Raw genomic sequence first — 26531 nt, forward strand, 5'->3', positions numbered from 1 at the left:
GGGGGAGGGACAAATTTGGGGAACAGCAGCTGCTGAAGGCCAAGCTCCAGTGATCTTCAGTTCTTGCTCACTGCAGATCAAAGAAGTCTTGCTGTGTCCAGATCACATAAATATTGAATAAGGCTGCTTGGAATCCTTAAAAGGGTTTGGAGAGGAGGAGGAGTCCAGTGCAGAAGATGGTATCAGAAAATGCTGACCCTCAGCTAAGAGCTAATACAAAAGTCAGCAACAAAGGAATGAGAATGGATCCTATCAGGCATGGCTTCTATTTTCGGCTTGGAATTTGCACACGCATTGCTTTTAAGGTATAAGTCGTGCAAGAATTTGACTGTCTGGGTCAGAACAATGAGAAGGAGAAAAGCATTTATCTCTTGGTTTGGTTTTCTAAACTTTCTTCCTTTATTTGGAAGTCCAGTATATTAACTTGAGGCTCCTGACCTCACACTGGCTTTCTACCCTTGTTGCCGGAGAGTTCTCTACCCACTGCTGGGGCAGATGCTCTCAGGGGTCTTTCACGAGTAGGCTACTCTCCAAAGGACCCCTGTTGATTTAGGAGTCATGTTTGCTGGGAAGCATTTCATGGCACCCCAAATCTGAACCAGGCCCCTCTGTCTGCAGCCCCACAGGCCCCGATGCTCTTTCACCAGAGCACACGTAACGCTGGCTTGTGTGCATGTCCGTCTCTCCCACTGCACTACAGCAGCTGGCGCAGGCTCAGTGCTTTACTCACCAGTACATCCCCAGCCCCTAGCACAGTGCCTGATACACAGCAGTGCTCAACAAACATGTACTGAATGAATACACTAGAAGTGTGTGAGGGAAGCTCCCAGGGCGGCCCTCCAGCCAGAAGCTTCCTGGGTTCTTGTTGTGGCTTCTCTAGGTAATCACTGGTACCACCCAGGAGATCAGAATACCAATCCCCCAACTTGTCTGCCCTCAAGTGTAGCGCATCCAGTAGGCTACCTTATGAGACATGAAACTCTTTTCCTATGGTGTGGTGAGTCTGGGTGCAAACCTTTTTGGAGCAAGTGGTGGGCACATAGTCAGGTGTGAATTCTACCCTGTGGCTTAGGGTTAAAGCCTCATTTCATGAGTCTCTTCACAGGCTTTTCAAATTCTCTCGCCATCTCTGGTTGCTCTAAGCCCAGATTCTTGAGGTTTAATGTCTTTCTTCACATTTTACCTTTTTGTTGATTTATTTTGAGACAGGGTCTCATTCTGTCACCCAGGCTGGAGTGCAGTGGTGTGATCACGTCTCACTGCAGCCTCAATCTCCCGGGCTCAGGCAATTCTCTTGCCTCAGACTCCCACGTAGCTGGGACCACAAGCACACACCACCATGCCCAGCTAATTTTTAATTTTTGTAGAGACGGGGTCTCACTATGTTGTCCAAGCTAGTCCCAAACTCTTGGTCTCAAGTGATTCGCCCTCCTTGGCCTTCCAAACTGTTGGGATTACAGGTGTGAGCCACCGCACCCAGCCATATTTTACCTTATTTTCCTTGTCAAAGGCTGGGACATCTCTCACTCTTTCTCTTCTTTGTGGGTTTTTGGAAGATGAGGGCATTTTGGAGTCAAGGTCCCTCGGTGTCCAGTTGAAATTCCTCTTCTTGTAGCCCCTTGGAAGATTCTATAGGTCTGGTCTTGAGTGCCCTGTATTCATACTTTGTGTCCTTCCCGTGCTCTGTTCTCCGTCCTCTTGTCGTCTCTGGAAGCTCTGTTCACTGAATGCATGTGCCCAGGCCTCGTGTCCCATTGAGGCTCACCCGCCAAACCCATCCTTCACAGCGCCTGCCCTGCAGAAAAGTACTCATTCATCCGCATCCTCACCGGGACTGTCATCAGCTCCGCCTCCCACCGAGGGTCTCCCGCTGACCTCCTCCCTCAACTTCCCAAATTCCACTGCTTCAAAGTTGTTTGCCGAGCCTGGGTCTCCCCTCCGTGCACTGTGATTTGGGGAAAGGACTTGAGGTTTCCAATAGTCACTCACCTCTGTCCTCACTTGCTCTTTCTAATGAGAAGGTGCCATAGGCCTTGAGAAAGTGAGCAGGGATTTACCAGGACAAAGGGAAAACCTCATTCCAGGAAGAGGAAACAGCCAATGCAAAGGCCCAAGGAAGAAAAATAAGTGAAAAACAAAAACGAAAACAAAACAAAACAAAACAAACAAACAAAAAAGGCCAGCAACCTGGTGTGACATGGCGTGGTGGGAGCCTGGGGGACAGGGCTGAAATCCTTGCCTTGAAAATAATTTTACGGAGAATCATCAAAATATCTTTGGGTAAGACTGTTATTGATTAGCTCTGTGTTTGTATTGTATTCCTCCGTTCACAGACAAAGGGCTAGTCTTGAAATCAATAAAAACATTGATGAGAAAAAAATAAGAAGAAACTGATTGTTAAAAGTAGCCAAAGACCCATAGAATGAGTAAAAGATATGATTAGAAGTTCACAGAGTCTGAGTGTGGTTGCTCACCCCTGTAATCCCAGCACTTTAGAAGGATCGCTTGAGCCCAGGAGTTCAAGACCAGCCTGGGCAACAGAGCAAGACACCGTCTCTACAAAAATATATTTTTTTGAGACAGAATCTCCCTCTATCACTCAGGCTGGAGTGCAGTGCTATGATCTTGGCTCACTGCAACCTCTGCTTCCCAGGTTCAAGTGATTCTCCTGCCTCAGCCTCCTGAGTACTGGGATTAAAGTCGTGCGCCACAACGGTTGACTAATTTTTATATTTTTAGTAGAGACAGGGTTTCACCATGTTGGCCAGGCTGTTCTCGAACTCCTGACCTGAAGTGATTCACTGACTTTGGTTTCCCAAAGTGCTGGGATTACAGGTGTGAGCCACCGTGCTTGGCCTCTCCAAAAAAAAAAAAAAAAAAAAATGCATGTGCCCAGGCCTCATGTCCCATTGAGGCTCAGCCCCCAAAACCCATCCTCCACAGCGCCTGCCCTGCAGAAGATTCCTCATTCAGCCGCATCCTCACCCGGGCTGCCATCAGCTCCGCCTCGCACCGAGCGTCTCCCGCTGACCTCCTCCCTCAACTTCCCAGCTTCCACCGCTTAGATAGCGTAGACCTGAGTGACCTGTATATATATATAAATAATATATCTCACCTGGGCATGGTCACACATACCTGTAGTCTCAGGTACTCAGGAGGCCAAGGTGGGAGGATTGCTCGAGCCGGGGAGATTGAGGCTGCAGTGAACTGAGATCATGCCACCGCACTACAGCCTGGATGATAGAGCAAGACCCTGTCTCAAATAAATAAATAAATAAATAAAAGTTTTAAAAAGAACTCAGGATGGGTGCAAAAGAACCTAACAGTGGTTGCCCAAGTGCAGGTGGGAGAAGTGTGGGAACCAGGCACATAGGGAGCAGGGGCGAGGCACTGTTCACTGTGAACCTTTTAATACACATTTCCTCAGATTTGAATCATGCAACTATGTATCCTATTCAAAACCTCACATAAAAAATAAATTGCTTGTTCCCACAGTCTTTTTTTCAGAATAGCTCTTCTGTAGCTCAACTGCCCGGGGAGCCCAGTATCCAGCTTTATGACTCACAAACCATCTCCAGTGATCTCAAGTGTTAAAAAATATTTCCCCCAAACAAATTCCTGGACACCTTTAGCGAGCAGCTGCCAGGGGTCACCCATCTGTGAGCCACTACAACTCCTCCCAGGTTGAAGATGACCCCCGGTCTCCCTGGGGGCTTTGAGTTAAGTGTCTGCGTTTCTCTACCTGCTTATCTCCCACACAATCCATCAGTTTCACGTGGTGTCTCCATGCCCTTTATTTTGGTATCTTTCTTCCCTGAGCATCTCTGCCCTAAGATGGCCTAGCTGAGAAGTTCTGTGAGAAGTTCTCACCCCCTTTGGGCTTTGGGATCCCTTTTCGAGACCTTGTACTTGGTGCGTATCCAATGTGCTTGCCCAATTTGAACACCTTATAAAAACCTTTGAAATCACTATGTGAAAATCTTGCAAACAAGGAGCAGCTGAACCGGAGAAAGAGCCAGCCAGTTGCTCGCTACTTTCTCAGAAGTCCGGTGGAAAGCACCGTGTCCCAGAGTTCCAGGAGGTGAATGGCAATGTTAACCTTCGCAGCCCTGGGATATGACTGCCTGAGACAACGGCCCTCTCCTCTACCAGTGGTGTTCATGCAATTGCCCTCCTTAGGACGCACAGTCAGAAATTTCCCAGGAGAGCTTTGGGTCTGAACTTTCCTCCTTTTGGCCTAATTACCCTGTGTCTGTCACATCAGTCACTCAGGTCTAAGCTATCTAAGCTAACTTACTACCCACAATTCCTTAAGCAGATGCTGAATTAAAGATTAATAAGCTCAAGTCCAACCAGGCTGACTCATTTCCCTGTTCTTCTTTTTGAACACTGACCTTTTTTCAGAAGCATTCTGTTCATTTGTGTATCACTTTTTTCAGTCCCAGAATGAACAGATTCTGTATCTTTGGTTACACATTTGAATTCCCAACCAGTTATAAACTCTTAGAGTGTGCAGGGACCACCTGTTTGCCATCTTTGTTCACCCACAGTCACTAAAACACAGCCGACCCTCTGTAAATACTTGAGTAAATGAATGAATGAGAAGTTGAGTGAATCTCTAACACTATGTACTTAGATCACCTCTGTCCAGTGGAAATGTCTGTGATGACAGAGACGTTCTATAGCTGTGCTGCAGGCAGCTACTAGCTCTTGAAATGTAGCTGGTATGGCTGGAGAACCAAATTTTAAATTTTAATTAATTTTATTGAAATGGTCATGCGTGGCTAGTGGTTATCATATAGAATGGTATAGATATAGGTCATTAGCGTTATAATTTGATCATCCATATTGATATACTATGGAACCTTCTTAATTAACTCTTCTTATTTCACAAGGCCCAAAAACTTTCAGCAACAGTTTTAGAAGCAGTGAAAAAGCATATAAGCACTTCCCATGATCACCACAGGTGAACAGAGGCCAAAAGGAGAAAGAGTGAATAGAAGTTCATTCCACCTGCTTTTTTTCTGAGAAAGTCTTGGGTCCCTGGGAGTATAAAGAGTCAGCCTCTTGGTTTCTGACTCACCCAAGAGCCACCTCCTAGATCGCTCCAAACCCCTACCAGCAGGCCAGGCACAGAGTCAGGGCTGCGTCTGAGGAAGAGTGCCATTTGCTGAGTCATCGGCACCATTTCTCAGAACAGGTGTTCTTTGGCCATCCTCCTGGGAGGCCGCCCCACCCGTGGTGCCTTCACCTGCAGGGTGACTGCACCCCATGGACAGGCATGAGGCTCATTCCTGCTCAGGAATGTTGGAGGTGGTGTGGAGCTACCAGAAATGTATGCCCAGAGACCTTAGTGGAATGAGATCCAGGAGTTGATTTTGTGCTATGGCACAGGGGATCTACCAGAGGCTGAGTTCCCTGCAGCAACTTAAATGTCACACGAGGACATTTTCTTCAGTACTTGGTCCATCTGGCTACACCCAATGTCTCCACTGGCAGAAGGCAGAATACTTTGTCATGCAGGGTGTGTGGGGCTCAACAGTCACAGCAGGAGGTGGCTGGAGAGGAGGCACTTATGGATGTGTGTGGGGGGGGGTAGTGGGGGGATCCCCTAGGTGCTACTGTCCTTGAAGTGCTAAAACAGGATGATCTCTCCACACCCAAGGTGAGCAGTGCTTACTCCTGTCTGCCAAAGGAAGGCAGTTCCCCTTTGCATTCTGGGTTAGAGAATGTTCACAGAGCAAGTTATCAACACTCCCATGATGCCAGGTCACTAAGCCAGAGTTCCCAGGGCTGCCCGCATCCTCTGCTCTCACCCCTGAGGGATACAAGCAAAAGGTACCTACCACCTAGCATGTCCCAGTCTTGAGCTATGCCGTCCCCTCTGGGCAGCCCAACCTGCTTACCAGGTCTCATTTGGAAGACAAAAAGATTGCAGCGACGGGTCCCTGACACAGCAGAACTCCCAGGGTGCCTGAGGCCTAGGGTAGTGTCTGGGTGCAGTCTTGTTTCGACATAACCTACACACCCTACAGGCCCAGCAGGCAGGGCGGGTGCAGCCCAAACTGCACATGACACACAGAAGAAGCTCCGATTCCCAGTTGCACAAACAATGCCTCATTCAGGGGCTCAGGGAAGCGCAGAGGTAGCTGTGACTCCACACTGATGTGCCTCGCCCTTCTCTCACTCTGACTCTTCTGCCAACCACATTTTCAAAATCTTCAGGGCAGGGGCAAGTGTAGGTTTGGAGAATAACTTGTGTCCAGGTATCGAATTGCTGCAGGAGTAAGATGCTGACATAACGGCAGGCTAGTGTCAGCTTGTCATCCGGGCCTTTGCTTCTTGAAATCCCATCCAGCTGTGTCTAATAGTCCTGTGGTTTCAATCGCCCTACTTTTTCAGAGCAACTTATCCCTGCAGACGGTGTGGCTATTTCTGGGTCAGGTGTGACTGAAAAGGCTAGTGTGAGCAGACCAGCCCGGCCATTCCAGAAGGCTCCTTTCGGGTTTCCTGGAGAAAGATTGTCTCAGCCTATAGCTGTGGCTTTGTGCATTTCTTGGGATGCTGAAGGTTAATGCCTCCAGAAATTGTTCCCTAAATAAAGAATACTTAATTGAGGGCAAAACTATCTGTGCAGCATAGTCAGAGAATTTTAGATTTGGATGGCTAAAGAGAACGTAAAGATCACAGCTTCATCTGAAGGGTGAGGAAAACAATACCAAAGAGGTTAGGGAATTTGGCCAACGCCACCCCGCTTATAGGCAGAGCTACCAGAACCTTGAGGAAGCAGTTGGTCAAGACAATGCTTAAGTTCATGAGTACAGACTGGCTTTGAATGAACACGGGATACTTACTCTGGACTCCTCACTCAGCAGAAGGGGTATGGAGTCAAAATCATTTTGGTGAATGTTTTCCTTTTTCCCCCAGTATCAGACCCTAAATTTTATCATCTCTTAAATAGGGTAATAACTTTTCCTCATCATCAAACGTTTTGCTTTTTCTTTTTTCCTAGATTGCACATAACTGGATTTATGTAATTTGTGATTCACTTGATTGACTGAATCTGATTGCAGGGGAAGACTCGAATCCACCTTCCCATCTCCAGGGAAGATTGTGCTGGGCTCAAAAGATGCCAAGACCTCTTGGGAGGGTGACCTCCAAGGTTGAACAAGGGGCAAAGCTTAATCTGCCCTTTCTCCCTGATAACCTGCATGTCAACTCTCAGGGAATTTGGACTGGTTCGTACTGAGATGAGAATGAGAGGGTGATACCCTCTTATGCTTTATGTAAACTTTGGTCAGATGAACCCCTTTGGCCGGGGGAGAGATGTGCAGGGCCTCCTTGCCATGGACTGGGATACGCCACAAGATGAGTGAAGCCTCTGCATTTTCTGTGAGCCAGATATTTGCTCTCTTCCCTATCTTGCCCTGGAAATGCAGGGGCCTCTCAAAATAGGGTCTGGTAAAAGGATCAGCTAATGTTTTCCATAAAGTTTTTTTTTTTTTTTTTGAGACCGAGTCTTGCCAAGCTGGAGTACAGCGGTGCAATCTTGGCTCACTGCAACCTCCACCTCCTGGGTTTAAGTGATTCTTCTGCCTCAGCCTCCTGAGTAGCTGGGACTAAAGGCACGCACCACCATGCCCAGCTAATTTTTGTATTTTTAGTAGAGACCAACAGGTTTCACCATGTTGGCCAGCATGGTCTCAATCTCTTGACCTCATGATCCACCTGCCTCAGCCTCTCAAAGTGCTGGGATTATAGACACGAGCCACCATGCCCGGCCCATAAGGTTCTTTAAAAAAAGTTTTTTAAAGGAAGTTCTTTAAAGAAAGTTTTTAATTGTTCTGCTGGAGGTCATTCCAGTTCTGTTTCTGAAATAGTTGCTGGTTAAGAATCTGGCGACCACCCATCCTCCATGGCAGGCCAGTTCTGTGGTGGAAACCCTGCTATTCTGGACGTGTCAGGGTTATAAATTGGTTCTGGGGTTGATGGTTGATGTACTCCACTGAACTAGGAGTGTGTTTGATACTATTTGGTAAAATTCTTTCAAGATTTTACATTCCAGGCCAAGTGTGGTGTTCATGCCTATAATCCCAGCACTTTGGGAGGCTGAGGTAGACAGATCACTTGAGGCTAGGAGTTCAAGACCAGCCTGACAACATGGTGAAACCTCATCTCTACTAAAAAATACAAAACTTGGCCGGGCATGCTGGAGCATGCCTGTAGTCCCAGCTACTCGGGAGGCTGAGGCACAGGAATTGCTTGAACCTGGGAGGCAGAGGTTATAGTGAGCCGAGATCGTGCCACTGTACTCCAGCCTGGGTGACACAGCAAGACTCTGTTTCAGAAAACCAAACAAACAAAAAAAGATTTCACATTCCTTTAACCCAAATAATGCAGTTTATATTTTCTTTGATTTCCCTTCTAGTACATAGTCTGAACACATTGTAGACAGCAAAATTTAATTTAAGTTTTTAAAGGCTTAAATTAGGCAGAAACATACATGTGAGTAAAATAGCCCATGTGTTGAAAATAGAGTACAGATTTATAGTAAAAATATAGTGTTACTTATTCAAGTTGACAATGAGAAACAATGATTTTTTTTTTTTTAATAAATAGTTATCTCGGTAAAGAACTGATTCAAAAGTCCAAAAGTTTTCAATAACATTCCTCAAAAAATGTGACAGTAAATGTTGCAGAGAACAATTATTTAGCTTGGAAGGTGTAAACTTCGCGTTTATATTTGTGAGGAAGACAAATAACACCTCTGAAAACTTAAAACTAATATGAATAAAAGTGTTGATAGGCCAGGCACAGTGGCTCATGCCTGTGTCAGTACTTTGGGAGGCTGAGGTGGGTGGATCACTTGAGTTCAAGACCAGCCTGGGCAACATAGAGAAACCCCATCTCTACAAAAATTACAAAGCTGGGTGTGGTAGTGCATGCCTATAGTCCCAGCTACTCAGGAGGCTGAGGTGGGAGGATCACTTGAGTGAGCCCAGGAGGTGGAGGCTGCAGTGAGCTGTGACCACACTACTGCACCCCAGCCCCGGTGACAAGCAAGACTCAGTTTAAAAAAAAAAAAAAAATTGTTGAGAAATGCCACAGATATTGAAGTCATCCTTAAGATGAGATGATTTATTATTCTAGCATGTGTTGAAAGGATAAACTGGGCAAACATGTCAGATATTTGAACAGATCAGGGGAAAGTGTGTCTTGAAAATGCCCTCCCAGAGCTGGAGAGCCGGGGCCAGGATGTCACCGAGAGCCACTGTGTGTCATCCTTTCAAGGGGCTTTCCCATACCTGGGGCCTGATGCTAGCTTGAGGAAGCTGAGTCCCCGGGGGCATTTGCAGCCTGTGTACACCTAGAAATTAAAGATAGTGACTGGTTCCTGTTCTTTTAGCTGAGTCAAAGGCAGAGTTGGTGCCTGATCATTTACTTTAATTTCTCACAACATGGGGTCTGATGCAGTCCCTGCTACAATGACATGATCTCCAGCTGATAGGGGAGAGGGCAGGAGGCAGGGACTCAGGCTCTGGAAAGTAGCACTTTAGTGGGAGACAATGAGCAAGAGTAGCTATCATTTTAAAGTCCAAATTGCTCAGCTCTGGAAGGTTCTGTCAGGGCAGGAGGCCGAGGAAGGTTGAAAGCAGGAATTGTTTTACTTTCTTGGGCATGGTAGCAGATTGAATACCAACAATAGCACGCGCACTTAAATCATTCCATTGGGCTGGAGATGTTTTAGCCCAAGGTCACTTATTTTCAGTTTGAAGTAAAATGATCTAAGTTGTTGCCTTAACATTTTCAGATGCATTTTTGAGTTGAACTTTGGCCATGCTGTCAGGCAGGTGCTTGGAGAAATGTTGTTAGCTTTGGAAACTGCTCCTTCTGCAAGGACCTGCATGGCCTGGAGAGGTTAACCCATTTCCCAAGGCTCCTCTTTGGGCCGGTAGACCTCGGTGCCCCTCTGACCTGCTTTTGTCCTGGTTCCTAGTTCGAGCCCACAGAAGTCTTTCACCTTTGCTTTTCTGAAGGACTTTCAAAAGTCTGGAAAAAAACAACAAACAAAACCCAAACACACACACGTGGGGTCAGATTTCTGCATTTAGACGCTGCTTTGACTACAATAATGTCTATTCCTTAGAAATGTGCCACTGCCTTTTATTTTCAATAGTCATGGCCAACTTTAACACGAGGAGATTTGGTGTCTGAAATACTGAATGTTTTCAGGTTGTGATGGTCTCAGCCCAAGAGTGATGGGAGCAGGCCCAGAAGAAGGGGTACTCATGGGCGTGACTCCCTGGCTCACTCTGCACCCCTTGGGAATAAACCTCCATCCTCGTTTCTTTGTTGGGGACTCCACAAGCAAACGGAAGGTGGTAAAGTTTGAGCCTCCTGTAAAACTATTCTTCCCTCTCCTGGGTGAGACAGGCCTGGAGGGAGGAACTGCTTCATTGCTGAGTTACGCAGCACACACTTGCTGTGCGTCCTGAGCTGAGCTGAGCTATGTAAGATCAAGAGCAGAATGGGCTTTGTTCTTGGCTATTGGGAGCTCCATGCAGAGATATGGAACCCCAGAGGCCTCAGATGCAGATTGAAGAGGATTTAACCAAGGCCTGCGACTTTCTGGGGACATCTCTTGCCAGGCTCAGCTATCTGGTGGGCGCTAGGTATGTATTCACTCCAAGAGTGGTACCGAGAACGTCCCCTTTAGGCCCAAAGGTGAACTTTGAAATGAACTTCCAAAATATATATGTTTAATGTGTAACAACCAGCTCTCGGGGTGGGGGAGAAGCCCTGATTTTGTATTGTTTGCCAATTTCTGTGGGATAAATACTCACCACGGCTGACTCGAAGCTAGCAACATCATGTCAACCGGCTTGCAAAATTTCTGAAAATTAACAATGGGCTTTTGCAAGTAAAGTCTAGCTGCAGCTCACTACTGGCTCTAGCCCAGCACGGTACTACCGAAACTGACCTGGAGACACAGAGCTTTGGAGTCGACAGACCTGGAGAGGACTCCAGGCGCTTTCTAATTCTCCTCTCTGTGTTTCATCAGACTCGTGAATAAAACCCACCTGCATGTGGGAGACATTTTAATGGCGGCACAGACTCCCTTCACTGAAGATAAAGTATTATTTCTTGGTACAGTGGAAGGGAAAGAGGAAAGTGAGAATTCCACCACACACGTCTCTGTGAAGCACTTTCTGTGTATCAGAGTCTGCGCGAGGAGCTGGGAGAGATTCAGGAGGAATATGACCTGCCCTTGTGGAGCTCCCAGTCTGAGTGGAGAGACAGACAGGACAACCAGTAACTGCAGAACAGAGCAACGTGGAAAATGTCCTATAAGTATTTGATCTAACAAAGAATTGAGGGAGGGCAAAGGAGAAATGATCAATTCAGATTTATGGAATTGGAAAAAGGCATCGTGTGTTTGATGAATGGATGTAAGTCTTCCAGCGGAAGGTCAGATGTGTAGCAGGAGTTCCCTAAACATTGATTCCCATCTAGGGTGCTTTCCACTCTAAGAATTCTGTGTCCTAGTACCAGTGTGCAAAGAAAACTGAGTAGATGCTAGATGAGCTGTGCCTACAATTATCTGCAAAATGAAAGCTAAAAAGCCGAAAGCCTATTTGTAGCTGAATTACCAAATGCTGAGAGGATCTGCCTGGCAGGATCTGGGTTGGCTGTCCTTGCTGCCCAGAAACAGTGCACAGTTTTCTGCTATCCATTTCACTGGAGCTGGGGGCTGTGGCATCCCAATCACAGGTACTAGGGGGCTGGGGGAGGTGTTGAGATGGGAAGAACATAGTGGGGGTGGTTATCTCTCCAGGAAAGATCCAGAACACAGTGGCATTTTCAGTACCGGCTTCTGCAGTCTTTGCAGATGTGCTTCCTGCATTCCAGTGCCCTCCTGAAGGGAGGATTGGAGAACGGGTTCCAGTAGGAGGATGCAGACATCACACAGATTGGCAAGGCCCGCTCTCCTATTTATGGAGGAGAGAGTGTGCTGTGGAGCCTGGTGGCTGAGAACTTGTTCCTAGGGTGTGCAAGGGGGTGGGGGAAGGAGAGAGGAAAGGGAAACATCTGATTGTTTGAGCCCAAGCCCAGGACCACCAAGTGAAGCCCGCCCCCCGAAAGGCAGCGTGAGCCTTCCTTAACTTGAGATTTAGGGGAGCGCTTGCAGCTTGCACCCTGGGAATTCTCCTCAACCCTCCCACATATCAAGGAAGATGCCTGGCAATGTGTGTTTGCCTGCCTGACTGTCTGCTGCCTGGGAGAGGCTCCCGCTCCAGCAACTCTGCCAGAATCTGGAGCCCTGTATGGGTGTGTGGGAGTGGGGCAGGGAGGGGATGCTGGGGAGGGTTTTTGCTGCTCTCACTGGCCGGAGGGGGAGCATCTGTTTGGGGATGAGAAGCAGAGTGAGAAGGTACTTGGGCTATTAGCTGGTTCATCCAGCTCACTCACTCTGAGGGGGCCAGGAAGCGATGATTTGTAAGTTCTTGTGTGTGTGTGTGTGTGTGTGTGTGTGTGTGTGTGTGTGTGTATGAGAGAGAGAGAGAGGAGAGAGAGGGAGAGAGAGAAGTCATGAGAAAGCAAGTTGGAGTAAATAGGCAATACTTGTCCTTAGCAATGATTGCCCTAATCCAAAGTAATTTAAATTATTTTACAAATGTATTTATTTGTCAAATAAATGTATAAGTATAATTACATATAATTGGATTGTTGGTTTTGTTGATGGTTTGTTTGAGGGATTATTGAAGAATGAAAACACTTGCTGGAACAATCAGGCCCTCCCTCCCCATTTTACTCAAAAAACAACAAGAAAAAAATCTTTAGAGAAAAATGTTCTGTCTCCCCATTTTTTCCTACTCGTCCATTACCTCTCACCACTGCAATGACTCTCTCTCCTTCCCTTTGATCCCCTTGTCAGTTCACTCTGTGTAACCGTTCATTCACTCACTCATTCATTCAATCAATCAGTCAACCAATTAGTCAGTCAACAGACATATCTCAGGCACACGTGCCAGGCATCAGTATCTACGGGTGGAGGCTGTTAAAGAAGCTGATTTTCATTTTCATTTAGTCTCAGAGTTTCCGAACAGTTCATTTCACTCCCAAAAGGAGTGCACTTACACTCTTCTCTCAGTGAAAATGTCTGATTATCTGAGCCAGCAAAGGCAGCTGGGATGCCCTGGAGGATTCCTGCATCCTGCCAGGCTTGGCCAAGATGACACCAGGGGCTCTCGCCGATGCTGAGATTCCATGGTTTTGTTGTTATAATTTTTAACGTAATTGAATAGACACGAAGGAAGGACTGTGATCCCTAAATTAGATTTTTCCCCTTAACTCCCAAGTGATCGATTCCAGTGAAGTCAAGGCCAGACCGGCTCCCCAACTCACGCTGAGCTCTGCCTTCTCTCCAGTGTTTGATTACCTGAGAGCTGTCTAGATTGAGCTGAAGGAATTCAGAAAAGGGCAGTATGAATTCTCCAGCGTGGAGGCCGACTTTGTGGAGAGGAGGCAGGGCCTATGTCGATGCTGCTCGCTCTATTTTCAGGGCTTGGCAGCATTCATCCTCAAAAAGGCTACGGAGGCCGGGCACAGTGGCTCACGCCTGTAATCCCAGCACTTTGGGAGGCTGAGGCAGGTGGATCACGAGATGAGGAGACTGAGACCATCCTGGCTAACACGGTGAAACCCCGTCTCTACTAAAAATACAAAAAATTAGCCGGGCGTGGTGGCGGACGCCTGTAGTCTCAGCTACTCCGGAGGCTGAGGCAGGAGAATGGCGTGAACCCGGGAGGCGGCGCTTGCAGTGAGCCGAGATCCGGCCACTGCACTGCAGCCTGGGCGACAGAGCGAGACTCTGCCTAAAAAAAAAAAAAGGGGGGGGGGGCGGCTAGGGGTCCTCACTCAGAATTAAAGGTAATGATTAAAAATTATGGACAGCACAGGCCGGGTGTGGTGGCTCACGCCTCTAAGCACCTTGGGAGGCCAAGGCGGGCAGATCACGAGGTCAGGAGTTCGAGATCAGCCTGGTCAATATGGTGAAACCCCGTCTCTATTAAAAATACAAAAATTAGCCGGGCATGTGGTGTGCGCCTGTAATCCCAGCTACTTGGGAGGCTGAGGCAGAAGAATCACTTGAATCCGGGAGGCAGAGGATGCAATGAGCCGAGATTGCACCACTGCACTCCAGCCTGGAGGACAGAGCGAGATTCCATCTCAAAAAAAAAAAAAAAAAAAAAGATAGAAAAGAAAAGAAAATTATGCACAGGACAAAAAGGCAGAAATCAAGCACAAGACTATTTTCTCATTGGAGATCTGGCAGCCTCTCTAAGTCACACCCGGCAGAAGAAAGCCGAGTTGCACTTCAGGCCACATCAGTTCTCCCTAACAAGTGGATTTTGGCATCCCCACGAGGCGTGTCTGCACTCTGGGAACCTGCCAGAGTGAGCTCCATGCTGGCTACCCTGATGACATGAGCCCTCTGCGTGCTGCCCCGGCTGCACTGGGTGCTGGGGAAAGCCTGCATTTTGGGTATGTCTAGGGCCAGGGTTCAGACCGTTATCTCCCTGCAGCCTTGCATGCCTTCCCTTGCCTGGTTGCTGTTCTCATCAGAAAAAGCAGGATTCTTGCTCTAAGTCCTGGTGATTTACATGGAGAATAATAAGTTCTGGCTTAATCATACCTCCAAGGAAGAAGAAATTCTCCGCCGAGCCCACCCTTCTCTTGACTTCTGTTCAGAAATCAAGTATTAATATAAATCAAGGCTCTCCCCCTCCTCCCATGCCAGAGGCTGTTCTGCAAAGCTGCCATTCATAGGGAGAACTGGCAATGAAGTGTCTGTCAAAAGGACTGTTTTTAAAATCGGGACCTGCCTGTAGTGGTGATGAGGTAATTTCTTCTTAAGCTTCTGGTATCCAAGGAGAGAAAAAGAACAGCAAAACAAGTTCTGTTAATAAAGGTGTGAGAGTCTTTGGGTGTTTGCTGTTATTAAAGAGACCTTAAGGAAGGCTGCTTCTGAGCTAAAAGCAAACTTTTGTCAAAGATTCATTTTAGAAGGTTCAAAAGACACTAGAGAGAGAGAGAACAAGAGGCAGGAAGAGGCAGGCACAGAGAGAGGGGATGAGAGGAAGAGAGGGAGCAGGCAGGAGAGCCACGCTGTGCTGGGAGTCACGCATGCGGGCTTGGGCAGTTTGATCACTGAAACAATGTTTTCTATTAAGGTTGGTGCAATGGAAGAGAGAAATCTCTTGATTTTTTTTTTTAAGGTGTGCTTTTGCTGCTGCTGCTCTGTTTGCCTAGAATGCTCTTTTCCGCCCATCTTTAGCCCATCTTTTCTAAATGGCTCAGTTCAAATGGCCCCTCCTCCGTGAAGCCTTCTTTGATATCTCCAGTGAGATACGTAATTATTTTACCTTCTGTAGGTCAATAGTAGCTTTTTCTTTAAAAATTTTTTATTTTTATTTTATTTTATTTTATTTATTTATTTATTTTTGACACAGAATTTTGCCCTCGTCATCCAGGCTGGAGTGCAATGGTGCGATCTTGGCTCACTGCAACCTCTGCCTGGCAGGTTCAAGAATTGTCCCTGCTTCAGCCTCCCAAGTAGCTGGGATTACAGGTGCCCGCCACCACACCCAACTAATTTTTGTTTTTTGTTTTTTTTTGTAGGGACGGGGTTTCACCATGTTGGCCAGGCTGGTCTCGAACTCCTGACCTCATGTGATTCACCTGCCTTGGCCTTCCAAAGTTCTGGGATTATGGGCGTGAGCCACCGCACCCGGCCTAGTTTTACTTTTTGAGACAGTCTCTCTCTGTCACCTAGGCTGGAGTGCAGTGGCGTGATCTTGGCTCACTGCAACCTCTGCCTCCCAGGCTCAAGTGATTCTCACGCCTCAGCCTCCCGAGTAGCTGGGACTATAGGCACGTGCCACTGTATTTTTGTATTTTTAGTAGAGACAGGATTTCACCATGATGGCCAGGCTGGTCTTGAACTCCTGACCTCAAGTGATCCATCTGCCTTGGCCTCCCAAAGTGCTGAGATTACAGGCATAAGCCACCATGCCTGGCCAAAAATTTTTATTTTTAATCGTGGTAAAATACACATAAGATAAAATTTACCATCTTCAATGTTTCTACGTGCACAGTTCAGCAGTGTTAAGTATATCCACATTGTTGTGCAACCACTCTCCAGAACTTTCTCATCTTGCAAAACTGAAACTTTATCCATTAAAAACAACTCTCTATTTCCCAATCCCCCAGTCCCCGCAACTACCGTGTTATTTTCCGTCTCTTGACTACTCTAGGTACCTGGTAAGTGAAGTCATACAATAGTAGTCTTTTTGTGACTGGTTTATTGCACTTAGTATGATGTCTGTCTCTTATACACATCTAGATGTGTATAAGAGACAGGCCTAGACCTCTCCCTCCCTCCATACCATACCCCCAAAAGGCTCAACAGCAATTTTGTTTGTTTGTTTGTTTGTTTTCTTACAGACAGGGTCTCTGTCACCCAAGCTGTAATGTAGTGGCGTGATCATAGCTCACAGCAACCTTGAACTCTCGGGCTCAAGCAATCTTCCCACCTCAGCCTCCTAAAGTGCTGGAACTACAGGTGTGCACCACCACACCCAGCTAATTTTTAAAATTTTTTGAGAGATGGGCTCTTGCTATGTTGGCCACACTGGTCTCAAACTCCTGGCCTCAAGCAATCTTCCTGCCTCAGCCTCCCTAAGTACTGGGATTATAGGCATGAGCCACCATGCCTGGCCTGTATGGCAATTCAACCTAGTCCATGTTGTCAAGGAGCGATGAGCAGAAAGGGATTGGTATCAGCAATTTTAGCCTTGTCTTAGCCTTGAACCATACCCTCATCTTCTCCTGACTTGAGCCTCTGCTTCCTTTTGGGAAACACCTTTGAAACACCTTTCCTGAAACAGGAAAGCTGACCCAATCTTAAAAGAACAGAAAGTCGGGACAGAAAGAGTGAGGAGTGCAGGAGACAAGTCATGCAAGAATGGAAGCTGGTATTTAGATTTGTTATCCTGTTAACTTTCTGGGTGTGTGTGTCATCCTTGTTAACAGGCATCTTCTGATAAAGGTGGGGTTGGTAATGGGGTGGGGGGCAGGGGACTGTGGAAGGCTTGCTATTAATCATACTAAACATCTTTTCTCAGCTTCTTCCCCAAGTCGTCCCTATGGAAGATTTGCCTATTATGCAACTCAGAAACAATAAGGGAAGCCTTGCTAAAATGTGGCTTAGGATCTTGGAGAACTAACTGTAACTTTATGCTTGGTCTGTAATAGCTATTTTTGGAGTTACTTTAGTTAGCTTGGCTCCTAACCCTGCCCTTTCCCTTTGTTCTCCCACAACCATTTGTAAGAGAGGATCATGAAATTAATACAGGCGTTGAGTCAAGCAGTCTGTGTTCCACTGGCAGTGTGACCTGGGGCAGGCCATTTCACCTCACTGAGCCTTAGTTTCCTCACCTGTAAAATGTGAAAAATATCACCTTCCTTACCAGGCTTTTCTGAGGATTTAATGACATCATGTTCAGTTCCCAGTATGGTGTCTGAAACACTGAGTGGATAATACCTAGGAGCTTCTTCCTCTTCTCCTCCTAAGTTGACTTGATGCCCCCCTGCTGAAGACCGTGGCTGAACTGACTCAGTTTGGATCCAGGATTCCTGGCTTTGTCTCTTCCCTAGTTGCCCGCCACACCCATGGGCACCCTTAGGTAGTTTATCCTTTTGGGACAACTGGACTCATTAGAGAAGGGTATTCTGGGGTGGAATAAAGCCCTTTTCAGTCCCCATGGAGCCTTTTTGAAAGATGAAGTTCTCAAACCCACAAGAGAATTCATAGAAGAGCACACCACCCACAGTTAGATTTCCCTCTCAAGTGCTTTATTTCCACGTGGGGCAGATGGCTCTTTGTCTGCATATGTTATTGGAGCTTTTGGAGTCCAACATTCAGAAGAGCTCTAATTTTTGGATTCATATCAGTTTATTAGAGAAGCCTAGTTCTAAGGATTGGCAAATGGGTAGGTGCTCAGACATCCCAGAACAAGCAGAGCCATGACAGAAGTTTCGGGAATGATCTCACAGAGTCGGTGCCTTCATGGACCCAGTGGGCCTAAATCCAATAGCCTGGATTTGTCACTTTCCCTTATTCCCTTATCAAACTCTTCCCTTTTGGACATCAGAGAAGGAAAGTGCTTCCTGCAAGGGGGCAATTTGCAAAGCTTCATGGAAGTGGCATTTGAGTGTGGCCTTAAAGGATGTGTAGGATTAGAAACCACAGATATTTAGAGGAAGGCTTTCCTGGCAGAAGGAACAGCACCAGCAAAACACAGAAGTGGAAATTAGTAGCAGCATTAATGGAGAATAATTTGGGGAATAAGATACACAAATGGAATAATAAAAATAGCATTGATTAAACATTGTGGGAGTCATTCTGTAAGATGGCCCCTGGTGATCTCTGCCTCCTGTTCTTCATGCCTTATGTAACCCCTCTCCTTGAGTGTGGTCTGGAATTACTGATTCACTTTCAATGCATACAATGTATCAGAAGTAATGGGATATTCCTTCTGAGAATAGATTATAAAAAAAGAGTGTGACTTCCTTCCTGGCATTTTCGCTTGCTCTTTCTTGAATTGTGTGCTCCAAACAAAGCCAGCTGCCATGTTGTGAGGAAGCCCTGTGTGGAGCACAACATGGTGAGGACGGAGGCTTGCCAACATCCATGTGGTGAGCTTAGATGCACCCCTTCCCAGTTCCAGCCAAGCCTTCAAATGGGACCACTTGACCAGTTGCTTGACTACAATCTCATGAGAGACTTTGAACCAGAAGCTGAGCTGTGTCCAGATTCCTGACCCATATGAATAATGTGAGACAACTGCTTGTTGTTTAAATCACTAAGTTTGGGGGTAACATGTTTGCAGCAATAGATAACTAACATAAGCACTTAACTATAATGTGCCAGACGCTGCAACAGGTCCTTCATAGATCTGATATTTAATCAACAATATTAGGTGGGTATTACTATCCCTTTTTTTTTTTCAATTGAGAAAACTAAGGTTTAGGCATCTGCCTAATTCCTATTACTATCTAGAAAGTGAAGGATCTGAGATATGAACCTAGGTAGTCTTATTCCTGGGTATATGCCCTGAACATGGACTCTCTACATTCTATAAGCAGTGCCCGTGGTTACAGTTTGGTCCACTCCTGCTGCCCCCTGTGTTGCCCCGCCCCACCTTCCCTGAAGTCGCCAGCCACCCAGCCCTCATGTCTCAGCAGAGCCTGAAAGGAGCCCTGGGGATTCCTCTTAAGTGTTTTGAGCAGAGTCTCACTCTCCATGCTCAGTTGCCTTAGCCAGGCTGTGCCACCTAAATCCAGCTCCGTGCCTCCATGGACAGCTGTGGCCTGGCCCCTAGGAACCCAGCCTCTTGTCCTTGCCTACCTGCCACCCCTTACCCTTGGCACTTTCTGGGGTCTTAGAAGCCTGGGATAGTGGTATAACCCTCGGGTAGGGTAACAGTACCCTTTCTCTGACCCTGGGCTGAAGGTTACTTCCTTGGAGGCCATATCATCTCTTTTAGGACCCCCAAAATACAAATTTTCCATGGATTTAAATCATGGGGCTGGGGCAACCCAAAGGGTCCTGCTCCCACTTTAGGGGGCAGAGAACCCTAACCCTGTGGATCCCTCCCTGGTCTGCCCAGCCTTACTCTGCTTCCTCCACAGTGTCACTGGATAGTGGTTTGTTTCAGGGTACTCCTGGGAGACTTAAGCTTGCCGCTGCCCCTCAGTCATGTGAGAGATCCCCTCTTGGGCCTTTGCAGGGAGGCAGGGGTGGACATGTGTGGGATGCTATGTGCTCAGTCCTGGGAGACCATGGAATTCCTTCAGATCACAATATCTATTGGCAATGTCATCAAGACCTTTGGCACATTGGCTGAGTCTCAAGAGGTCTATAAATGAATGATTATCTCTGGCTAATATTAAAAACAAAGAAACATACTAATTAAACAGAACCTGAAGAGTTAGAACTGATCCTTCCATCTCTGTTCTCTGTTAACCCTTGGCGGGAATGAGCAGTGCCCTATGGCACAGAATGAGCTTACAATGGGCGGATCAAGGTCCCAAGGCAAGCTTTCCCTGGTGGCAGAACTGGGCACTTGTCCCAGCTCCACCACCTGCTATCTGGATACTCCTGGGAGGTTCACCTCACTCCCTGAACCTGCGTCCTTTTATATTAAACAGGAGCCTGGAGCAAGTCACCGCCAAGGTCCTTGCAATCTTGACGTTGCGGTTTTATGGGACTTTGTTTAATAATTGTTTCTAGGGCTGGCCGATGAGCAGGGTACTCCCCTTTCTGTTCTGATCCTCTCCTCTGCTCACAGGCTCCCCGATCCCTCTGCCCCTTCTGGAACCAGTGTTGCTTTATCTGAGCCACGGTTTCACATAGAAGTGCTCTGTGAGTCAGAGGCGGAAGCACTCAAGGCCCAGGAACAAAGTTTTGGGTAAAGGAGCAACATCTGGCTTCCCGAATCATTCTCAACAAGCCAGGAGTTTTCTTTCAGAGGCACATACAATGTATCAGTCTCTAAACACCCGCAGCAGCCCTCCTAACGCCCACTGGGAGGTGGGGAAAGGGGTGGCACAGTGACCGACCTTTAGCCAACTCCCGCCTTCTAGGAATCAGGTGCCGCGCTGGGGACGATCCTATGTGTAGACTCCATTTTATAGAGACGGGAAGTCAGAAAATGCTAGAATCAATACTTAAAACTCAGCTTTTTGATTCCCAAGTTCATGAGAGAAGACATTATTTCATTAATTCACTCCCCACATATTTATTAAAGGAGTCTCAATGGATCATCTGAGTTGGCGTCAGGGTGGTTTATGAAGCAGAGAAGAAAAATGCTTTACTAAGTCACATGGCTAGAGAATGCATTTGACTTGCATTATACATTTAGACACCTTTCTCTGGTAGGACTGACTCAAAGCCCCTTTAAAATAAATTCAAGGCCGGGTGTGGTAGCTCATGCCTGTAATCCTAGCATTTTGAGAGGCCAAGGCAGGAAGATAGCTCGAGTCCAGGAGTTTGAGACTAGCCTGGACAACACAGTCAGACCCCCATCTACAAAAAATAAAATAAAATAAAATTAGCTGGGTGTTGTGGCATGTACCTGTGGTCCCAGCTACTCAGGGGGCTGAGGCAGGAAGATCACATGAGTCGGAGAGGTCGAGGCTGCAGTGAGCCTTGATTGCACCACTGCACTCCAGCCCGGGCAACAGAGCAAGACCCATTTTGAAAAATCAAAACTAAAAATAATAACATAAATTCAAGAAAATGACAGTTGGGTTACTCTGTCTTCCTCTGGTTTCTAACAGGACTTCTCCTATTCCAATGGATGTTCTTTGGCCTCCAAAACAGCAGCCCCACCTGGTATTGAAGGGCCGGTGTATAAACAACCTTCCTTCTATCTTATCCTGGCTGGCTTTATCAGATTTCACTCACTCCCTGGAGCCCCTTGCAAGGACCGGGCTGGGACTGCAGGGCTGAGCAGGAACCAGCTTCTCTATCAATTTCAGGGAAGGGCCTTCTAAACTCCACTCTGCTCCATACCCTCCAGCTAGAAACCCAACCTCCTGCCTTTGGGGAATTTGGCCCCAGTAGGGGCTCAGTGTCTTTTCCACAAGCACTTTTCCTATGGCCTTTAGGGGGGCACATGACTTTGAGGAAACCAGACAGCTGGGGGGACATGAGAATCAGGGCCGGTGCTTGCAGGAAAGAAAGCAAACGCTCTGAATGTGAGCCAGATGGCAGGTCCCCCACGCAAGGCAGGGGACTCAAGAACACTTCCTTTCATGCTAGCAGTACTAGCTGCTCCTACCTTCATGAAATGCATTTTTGAAAGCAGAACAAATGATTGTTCAATTCGAGAAGCCCACAGCCCTTAATACTCATAGTATTTTCACCCTAGCCCCTGGTCAGCTGGAAGAGCAGCAGGGGAGGGGAAGCACCACTTTGGTTTCTACCTCCCAGCTGGGGCAGGTGCAAGGCGGCACACTCCATCCTTGCCCAGAAGGGCAAAATGATGTCTTGCCCAGAAGGGCAAAATGATGTCTCCTTTCTCCCTCTCTTCCTTTTTCCCTCTCTCCCTCCCTCCTTCATCCTTCCCTCTTTTCTTTCCTCCCTTCCAACATTTTTTGAGTGAGGATCTTCTGCCAGACATTGTACAAAATTTGGGGAATCCAAGGTGCAGAGAGGAGGCCTGGCTCTGCCCTCCTGGCCCTTCCAGTCCAGCGGGGAGGAGAGGCCTCCTGCCAAGACATAGCAGCTGAGAGGAATGCTACTAAGAGTTCCTGGGTCCTGCAGGGCGGAGTGACTGGAGTGACCGAGGTGACCCGCCTGGGTGGGGTGGGAATAGGACGGGCTGTCCTGGAAAAGCGATGTTTGGGCTTATACCTGAAGGGGCAAACGCAGGATGGAAGTGAGGGCATCCCAGGTGGAGAAGAGGGCCCGGGCAATGGCTGTGAGGGAGAGCCCAGGAAATGGGAAGACCACCAGGGTGGCCCAGGGCAGAGAGGTCAGGTGACCAGGCAGGAGACAGGACTGGAGTCAAGTTCGTGTTTATGCTGGGAGCCTGGGAAAGCCGGCGAGAGACTGGAGCGGGAGTGGCCTTCAGGGCACACTGGACGGTCTTGGGGCGCCCAGTACCGTGCAAGCGATGGGCTGAGGCCCCTCCGCCCTCCTTGTCAAGCAGTGTCCACGGATAAGGGCGTCCCAGGGGGGCACGTGGGCGAAGAGATGGCGGTGCTGGGGGCAGGGACAGGGACAGAAGGCAGGAGAGTCGCCCTCAGCGTCACCTTCTCTCCCCTCCCCACTCCTGAGGCCAAGCGCCCCAGCAGGAGGCTTCCCTGCCCGCCTCGGCCCTGCTTACACCGCAGGTGCTGTGAGTCACCCACCTGCGTGGTGAGTCAGGGGAGGAGGCGGGGAAGGCAGGTGGGCGGCGCGGCAGGGTGCCCGGCTTCGCGGGGAGGGGAGCGCTCCCTCCCCACGTGCCCCTCCCCCAGGAGCGGTTTCCAGAAACCCGTTTGCCCATCCCCGGCAGGAGGCCTCCGCCCGGCTTCTGGCTCCCTCTTCCCTCTCCCCGACCCCCTCCCGGGCTGTCAGCCGACTGCCACCGTCACCATGGCTACGCGGCTCCAGCTCAGTTCCACAGTCAGCAGGAGTCGAGCAGGGGAGGCGGCTGTCTCCTCGGTCTTCCTGCTGCACCGGGTTCTTTGAAAATCAGCTCCTAGCTGCATGCTGCGGATACCAGGCCCAGCCCCTTACCTGGAAGGCTCACCTTGAAAGACGGCAGGATGAGAACCAGGAAACGGGACCACAGGCATACCAGGGAGGCTTATCTTGCCTGGCTTCCCTTTCTAAGCACGGAAGCACATACCGGTGTGTTGTACATGACCGATGAACCAAGATTTGGTGGAAGGCCACCACTGAGTGACTGGAGGTAGACGTGGAAGGCTTTGGTTGCCATAGGCAACTTGGGGCCAGAGAGACCTGGATTCAAATGCGGCTCTTATCAAAGGGATAAACTGGGGCAGACAATTTTGCCTTGCTGGGCCTCAGTCTCCTCATCTATAAAAGAGGGATAATCCCCCCTTGGTAGATTGAGATGAGGATTAAAGATAATGTATGAAAAATATTTGGCACGTAGCAGGTGCTACCAAATGCTTATTGTTGTTATTACAGAGTTCAGAGCCCTTTGAGATGCTCCACCAGTGTTTGCTGATTTGTGGGTGGCACAAAAGGCAGTTTTCCCCAACACCAATTGAAAGACTCCTTGGAGTGTGAATTTCAAGATGGTGGGGTACAGCAATTCCACCCTCTCGTCCAAAGTCTCATCTCTGCTGGGAGACTATGTGACCCATAACCACACTATAGGAAGATGGTGGAAGGTGAAGGCAGGAGCAGAGAAGAGGGAGGTCCAAGCTGAGTGCCTAGGAACAGGGGTGACCTACATCGGAGAGGCCAGTTGCTATGGCCCATAGAACCTTGGTAGGTCTCAAGGACTGGAGCATTAGCTGCTGTGGAAGGGAGTAAGGTGAACACAGAGACATTGCTTAGAAGTCTTTACAAGTATTTACAACAGGCAGATAGACTTGCAGATCTCAAACCCTACCCTCTCCTGCAGGAGAGGAAGTTTATTTTCTAGAGAAATTGGACCAAAAAGACTTTATGCTAATAACACCAGGTTCAGAGGGAGGGGGTGAGTTTGCATAATGAGTGAGCGCTTCCCCTGACCTAGCCTCAGAACAACAGGGACAGGAAATTGAAGGATTTCTTTTCTGCAAAAACTGGGCCCACTCACAAAAAAAAAAAAAAAAAAAAAAAAAGCCCATCCCCGGCAGGAGCTGCCCATACATATATTAACATTTTAAAAACGTTTTATTGTGGGCACATAGTAGGTATATACAGAAAGAGACATTTGGAGGCTCCTAGCAAAAAAGCCCATTACCAATCTGATCACCCTGGAATAAAATCCTATCCATGCACGCAGAACTTCCAATCAGCTCTCAGCTCTTCAGGGCCTCCTTAAATTTGAGGGGCAGTCAGGGATCATCACTGAATAAAGTGTCCAACATCACAGAGAATAAAATAATCGAACAGGGAAACAAAAGCATCTAATGAAGGCAGTAGGAATAATGAAAAAGCAGGGGAAGCTGAAGATAAATTATAATTAATATCTTTAGAGGTAGAAGGGAAGATGTTACATCCACAGGATGTGATGAAAAAGGAACAAGTAGGGCAAGAAGGAGTTCCAGGAAGTTAAAAATACGAGAGCTAAAATTTCAAAAATTCCATACAGTGTTGGAAGATAAAGTTTAGGAAATTTCCCTGAAAGTAAAGCAAAGAAGGGCAATAGGAGAAAAAAAAAAAAAAAAAAAAACAAAAAAACAAATCAAGAAGGGCCAAAACCAAAAAGGAAGTTTAAAAAAAAAAAAAAAAAAAAAAGGGGGGAAAAAAAATAATTAAGAAAAAAAAAAAAGAAAGCCATAGAAGAATACAGATCTTCAACTGAAATGCTCCAAATGCCCAAGGTAATATCTGATGACAGCCCCATACCAAGATACACAGTTGGGATATTGCAGGACTCCTACAGATGGAAAAAAGATAGTAAGAGTTTTCATAAAGAGAACTAAAACGCTTACACAGAAAGGATCAAGAATTGGAATGACACTGGACTTCCCGATAGCAGCATGGGAAGCTAGAGTACATCAGAAAAATGCCTGCAATATCCCCAGGGATATTTATTTTTGTCCTAAAATTCTATTTCCAGCCACACTATCAATCAAATATGATTGATAGTATCAGTCACTGCCAATCCATAAAGACATTTGCAAAATACAAAAAAAATTACATGCAAAATACAAAAAAAATTACATCCAGTGTATCCTTTATTGGGAAGCTACTGGAAGATGCTGTACCACGAAAAAAGAAGGTTTCTAACTTTTTTTTTTTTTTGAGACAGAGTCTAGCTCTGTTACCAGGCTGCAGTATAGTGGCGTGATCTTGGCTCACTACAACCTCTGCCTTCCTGGTTCAAGGGATTCTCCTTCCTCAGCCTCCCGAGTAGGTGGGACTACAGGTGCCCGCCACCATGCTGGGCTGATTATTTGTATTTTTAGTAAAGACAGGGTTTCACCATATTGGCCAGTCTGGTCTCGAACTCCTGACCTCATGTGATCTGCCCATCTTGGCCTCCCACAATGCCGGGATTACAGGCCTGAGCCACCTCACCCAACCAGAAAGCTTCTAATCTAACAAAGGGGAGAGGCACAGGGAGGTTCCAGGATGAAGCTATGGATACAGGCTCCAGAACGAGCTAGTCCAGGTCAGAGCAGAGCATTGCAGGGTTCTGGGAAGAATTTCTCCAGGGAAACAATAGAATGATTGTAGCCAGGTTTGAGATGTCAAAAATTGTATAAAATGTTGATTTGCAGGCTTCTCAGAAATATGGAAAGACTCAGATGTTTAGAGAAAACAAAGCAAAAGCAAAACATGGAGGAATTATCAACTCCAGGAAGAAGAAAATGTTGAAATGTACTATCCTTTCACTACTTGGCTCGGCAGTAAACAATGTTTACGTTCTCATCATAATGAAAATGCTACATGTGGATTTAACAAAAAAATTGATAAACAATTGGAAGGATAGAAACCGAAGGAAGGGGAGGAGTAAGTGATCCAAAACATTCACTTACTATAGTGGGAAATAAGTGAATCAAGAGGGAGAAGTATTTGCCTGCTATCTAAAAATATAAATGTAAATATATATATAAAAATCTATGAATGTTGCTTCTGAGGAACAAAAGGAAGAGGGGGTAGGAAGGTAGTCAAGGGACTTCTACGTGTATTTTGTTCTTTTTTTTTTTACTTTTTGAGATGGAGTCTCTCTCTGTCACCCAGGCTGGAGTGCAGTGGCTCAGTCTCGGCTCACTGCAACCTCTGC

The sequence above is a fragment of the Mandrillus leucophaeus genome, unplaced genomic scaffold, assembly GCF_000951045.1.
Source record: "Mandrillus leucophaeus isolate KB7577 unplaced genomic scaffold, Mleu.le_1.0 Scaffold250, whole genome shotgun sequence".
In the NCBI taxonomy this organism is placed as follows: Eukaryota; Metazoa; Chordata; class Mammalia; order Primates; family Cercopithecidae; genus Mandrillus; species Mandrillus leucophaeus.